At 36.2% G+C, this 6,076-nt stretch overlaps 1 pseudogene; it reads right to left on the minus strand.

Annotated features, from left to right (window-relative positions):
• Positions 1-4,858: 4,858 nt before the first annotated feature.
• Positions 4,859-5,824, minus strand: LOC116889017 (annotated as a pseudogene).
• Between the last annotated feature and the right edge of the window lie 252 nt (positions 5,825-6,076).

Consider the following 6,076-nt stretch of genomic DNA (forward strand, 5'->3'; position numbering starts at 1 on the left):
TCTTCTGAGATCTTCCTCAATTTCTTTCTTTAGAGCCTTGAAGTTCTTGTCATACAGATCTTTCTCTTGCTTGGTTAAAGTTAACCAAGATATTTTATATTATTTCGGATTATTGTCAAGGATGTCATTTCCCTAATTTCTTTCTCAGCCTGTTTATACTTCGAGTAGAGTAAGGATACCGATTTGTTTGAGTTAATTTTATACTTTGCTGAAGTTTTTATCAGGTTAAGTAGTTCTCTGGTATAATTTTTGAGGTCACTTAAGTACACTATCATATCATTGCAAATAGTGATATTTTGATTTTTTTCCCTTCCAATTTGTATCCCTTTGACCTCCATTTGCTGTCTGATTGCTCTGGCTAAGACTCTGAGTACTATATTGTATGAGTAGGGAGAGAGTGGGCAGCCTTGTCTAGCCCCTGATTTTAATTACTTCCAGTTTCTCTCCATTTAGTTTGATGTTAGCTATTGGTTTGCTGTATATTGCTTTTACTATGTTTAAATATGGGCCTTGAATTCCTGATCTTTCCAGGACTTTTATCATGAAGGGGTGTTGAATTTTGCGAAATGCTTTCTCTACATCTAATGAAATGATCATGTGGTTCTTATCTTTGAGTTTGTTTATATAGTGGATTACATTGATGAATTTTCATATACTAAACCATCCCTACATCCCTGGGATGAAGCTTTATGATAATAATGGATGAATGTTTGATGTGTTCTTGGATTCAGTTTACAAATTTATTGATTATTTTGCATCAATATTCATAGGGAAATTGGTCTGAAGTTCCTACTTCATTAGGTCTTTATTATTTTGGTATAAAAGGTAATTGTGGCTTCATAAATGAATTTGGTAGTGCTCCGTCTGTTTCTGTTTTTAGAAATAGTTTAAGCGTTATTGGTATGAGATTCTTCTATGAAGGTCTGATAAATTCTGCACTGAACCGATCTGTTTTTGGATGTTTTTGGTTGGGAGACTTTTAAAAACTGCTGATAATTCTTTATGAGTTATGGGATTATTTACATGGTCTATCTGATCCTGATTTAGCTTTGGTACCTGGTATCTCTCTAGAAAATTGTGCATATCATCCAGATTTTCCAGTTTTGTTCAGAATAGTATTTTGAAGTACAATCTGAATGATTTTTTTGATTTTCCTCAACTTCTGTTTCATTTCTGATTTTGTTGATTTCAATAATCTGTGCCCTCTGGTTAGTCTGACTAAGGGTTTATCTATCTTGGTGATTTCTGAAAGAACCAGCTCCTGGTTCTGTTGATTCTTTTTGTATGGTACTTTATGTTTCTACTTGGTTGATTTCATCCCTGAGTTTGATTATTTCCTGCCTTCTACTCCTCTTAGGTGTATTTGCTTCTTTTCGTTCTAGAACTTTTAGGAGTGTTGTCAAGCTGCTAATGTCTGCTCTCCACAGTTTCTTTTTTGAGGCATTCATAGCTATGAGATTTCCTCTTAGCTCTGTTTTTGTTTTTCATATAAGTTTAAGTATGTTATGTCTTCTTCATTTTCATTACATTCTTAAACATCTTTATTTTCTTATTTTTTCCTTGACCCAGCTATCATTGAGTAGAGTGCTGTTCAACTTCCATATGTGCGTGTGTGTGTGTGTGGGGGGGTCTGTCATGTTTGTGGTTATTGAAGACCAAAATTAATCTGTGATGATCTGGTAGGATGCATGGGATTATTTCAATTTTCTGGTATCTGTTTAGGCATGTTTTGTGACCAATTATAAGGTCAATTTTGTAGAAGGTACCATGTACTGCTGAGAAGAAATTATATTCTTTCTTTTTAGGATGAAATGTTCTATAAATATTTCTTCAATCCATTTAGTTCATAAGTTCTGTTCATTTCTCTATGTTTCTATTCAGTTTCTGTTTCCATGATCTGTCCACTAATGAGAGTGTGTTGTTAAAATCTACCACTATGATTGTGTGAGGTACAATGTGTTTTTCTTTGAGCTTTAGTAATGTTTCTTTTATGAATGTAGATAACCTTGCATTTGGAGCACATATGTTCAGGGTTGAGGAGTTCTTCTTATTAGATTTTTCCTTTACAAATATAATTATCCTTCCTTAGCTTTTAAACAAATTTTGGTTGAAAGTTGTTTTATTCAAGATTAAAATGTATACTACAGCTTGTTTCTTGGGACTATGCGCTTAGAAAATTGGTTTCCAGCCTTTTTCCCTGAGGTAGTGATTGTCTTTGTCACTGAGTTATGTTCCCTGTATAAAATTCTGAGTCCTCCATACCTTTCCAGTCTGATAGTCTGTGTCTTTTTATTGGGGGAATTGAGTCCATTGGTTTTAAGCAATATTAAGGAATAATGATTGTTGTTTCCTGTTATTTTTTTCTTCTTCTTCTTTTTTTTTCGGAACTGGGGACCGAACCCAGGGCCTTGCGTTTGCTAGGCAAGCGCTCTACCACTGAGCTAAATCCCCAACCCCTATTTCCTGTTATTTTTGTTGTTAGAGGTGGAATTAGGTTTGTGTGTCTCTCTTCTTTATGTATTGTTGCAAAGAGATTACTTTCTTGCTTTTTCTAGTATGTAGTTTCCTTCCTAGTGTTGGAGTTTTCCATCTTTTATCCTTTGTAGGGCTGGATTTGTAGAAACATATTAAATACATTTGCCTTCATCATAGAATATCTTCATTTCTTCATGTATATTTATTGAGAGTTTTGCTGGATATAGTAGCCTTGGCTGGTTTTTGTGTTCTCTTAGGGTCTATATCACATCTGCCCAAGATCTACAGGCATTCCTAGTCTCTGGTGACAAGTCTGGTGTAATTCCAATAGGTGTATCCTAAAATGTTACTTGACTTTTTCCCTTAATACTTTTAATACTGTTTCCATGTTTGGGGTGTTTGGTGTTTTGACTATTATGTGATGGGATCAATTTCTTTTCTGGTCCAATCTATTTGGAGTTCTGTATGCTTCTTGTATGTTTATGGGCATCTCTTTCTTTAAGTTATGGAAGTTTCCTTTTATAATTTTGTTGAAGATATTCACTGGCCCTTTAAGTTGTGAGTCTTTGCTCTCTTCTATATTTATTATCCTTAGGTTTGGTCTTCTCACTGCGTCCTGAATTTCCTGGACATTTTGGGTTATGAGGTTTTTGTGTTTTTCATTAAATTTTAGGGTTGTGTTGATGTTTTCCATGGTATCTTATGACATTGAGATTCTCTCTTCTATCTCTTGTATTCTGTTGGTGATGTTTGCATCCATGACTCCTGATCTCTTTCCTAGGTCTATCTCCAGGGTTGTCTCCCTTTGTGCTTTCTTTATTGTTTCTATTTCCATTTTAAAATCCCGGATGGCTTTTTCAATTCCTTCACCTGATTGGTTGTGTTTTCCTATAATTCTTTAAGGGATTTTTTTTTGTTTCCTCTTTAAAGGCTTCTACTTGTTTACCTGTTTTGTCCTGCATTTCTTTAACGGAATTATTTATGTCCTTCTTAAAGTCTCCTATCATCATCATGAGATGTTGTTTTAAATCCAAATCTTGCTTTTCATGTGTGTTTGGATATCCAGTATTTGCTTTGGTAGGAGAACTGAGCTCCAATGATGCCAAGAAGTCTTGGTTTCTGTTGGTTAGTTTCCTTTGCTTGCCTCTTGCCATCAGGTTGTCTCTGGTGTTAGCTTGTCTTACTGTCTCTGACAATGGCTTGACTGTCCTCTAAGCCTGTGCTGTGTGTCAGCACTCCTGTAGACCTGTTTTCTTTCAACCACATCTGGGAACAGGGAGTTGTTCCTAGGTTTGTGTGTCCTGAAGCCTCCAGGAGGGTTGCATATGTTTGTGTGTGTGTGTGTGTGTGTGTGTGTGTGTGTGTGTGTGTGTATTCAGTAGAAAAACAAACACAATAGTAAAGTTCAATAAATTACTCAGCACCATGTTAATAAGTTTTAATCATACTTACACACAGTCAGCCTATTATAATTAAATAATTAATTCAGTTTCAATTTTACCTGCTTTATAATATGCTAGAATAACACATGTCTCACGATGGTTACTAAAATTGTCAATTTGATACAGCCTAGAATCACTAAGGAATATAGTATTAATCAGTCATTTTTTACATTGCATTTTCCTTGGATCACGTCTCTGCAAGACTATCTTAAGTTACTTGATGTGGTTATAACTAATCTACTCTTAGTAGTGCCATTCCCTAGGCTTGGGCTTCTGAACTGTATAACAGTTCAGAAATTGAGGTGAACACAAGCATGCAAGTGAGACTTCATTAATTCACTTCTCTTCCTCTTAACTTTGAGTATAATGTAAGCTATTTAAAGCTTCTGCGATGATTTCTACAAACATTAGTGGACATAACTTGAAATTACAAACCAAAATAAACAACCTTTTTCTATAAATTTACTTTTTTAATATTATGTGTTATCATAGCAACAGAAATCAAAAGAGAATAGTCCTGTAACCTGCTTTCATTATATTAAGATAAATTCAATGTATGTTGTTATGTACCTGTGTACACAGTTTTTATTCATGTAAATTATTTAATTCACTGTCTTGTAAGGAAGCTAATATTCATAGACAAATGTCTGTATACAATATATTTTATATATAAATGAAAGCTTCCCAAACAAAACTATAAAAGTAAATTATATATATATATATATATATATGTGTGTGTGTGTGTGTGTGTGTGTGTGTGTGTGTGTGTGTGTGTGTGTGTGTGTGTGGTGTGTGTAAAAGGTAAGTAAATGGCTACTAGTTATTTCAAACTACATTTCTTCTTTAAAATGTCAGTTTCTTTTTTTTTAATGTGTAAGTGATAAACTTGCTCCTCTTTATTGTTATTAAGGTTTCACCAATGTCTTTCAGTTACAGAGCACTTATTTAATTCTGCTATTGGCCATGGTTTGGGCCCTGCAAACTCCCTTCCCCTTCACCTCAAAAGGAGCTCCTTTGTGTGTGGCCACACACTCATCATTGGTGTGCAGGTCAGACTGGATCTGCTCCCAGATCTTCTTTTTAGGGTTCAACTTCTTGTCAGGCCCTCCAGGGAAAGCATCAAAAGTAGTTCTGTCTACAGGAACAGACCTGTTGGATTGGGCTAGAATCTCCACTTTCTCTGGTGAACTGGCACACTTCACCATTGCTTGAGACAGTACTCCCTGCATTTTTGCAGGCTTCAGATTACAAAGCAAAACCACGATCCAATTTTTACATCTGTTCTAGGGGAACATAATTCAACAGCTCGCTCACGATCGTTCGTGGGGCTACTTCTCCCACATCGAATTCTTCCACATACAATGAATCTGCATTGGGTGTTGTTCGGCAGTAACAATACATTCAATTCGAAGATACAGGCGTGATACTTCCACAGAGTTCGAGTCAGCACTTGCTGCCGCCGACTGCTGCTGCTTCTACTTTTCCTCTCCTTTCTTTTCAGTCTTCTCTTTTATCTTCTTTTCTTCTCCTCCCCTTCCTTTCATTTGTTATTTTATACCAGAAGAGTGGTGGTAGTTACTGATGGAGAATGTATCACACATTCAGAAACAGCACAATTAGTCTATAGTGAAGAACTCGATGGGACAGGTACTTGTTTCACTCCATTTTGAACTTCTGCCTGAATCAGCCTTGGCTTTTTAGTTCTTCTATTTCTTTTTTCAGTTTAGCATTTTCAAATGAAGTTTCTTTTCTTCTCTCAAAGTTGCCTGCAAAATTGCTTTCTCCTTGAGAAGAGCAACCTGTTGCTTGAGATATTCAATGATCAGATCCTCTTCTGCACCCTTCTGCTCCAGCCTCTTCACTACAGCATCATTAGTTGCCATCTTTCCCCAGAATCGGTAGAAAATCATGAAGTGATGAACCTCAGCTCCTGAACAGCCTCAGCTGGGTCGTTGGTTTCTTTTTTTATTTGTTACTTTATTTATTTACATTTCAAGTGTTATTCCTATTCCCAGTTTTTCCTCCGCAAACACCCATCACTTTCCCCCTCCCACCTGCATGCTCCTCCACCCACTCACTCCCGATTCTCTGCCCTAGCATTGCCTTACACTGAGGTATTGAACCTCAACAAGACCAAGAGCCTCCCCTCCCATTGATGG

Source organism: Rattus rattus, chromosome X (assembly GCF_011064425.1).
Source record: "Rattus rattus isolate New Zealand chromosome X, Rrattus_CSIRO_v1, whole genome shotgun sequence".
In the NCBI taxonomy this organism is placed as follows: Eukaryota; Metazoa; Chordata; class Mammalia; order Rodentia; family Muridae; genus Rattus; species Rattus rattus.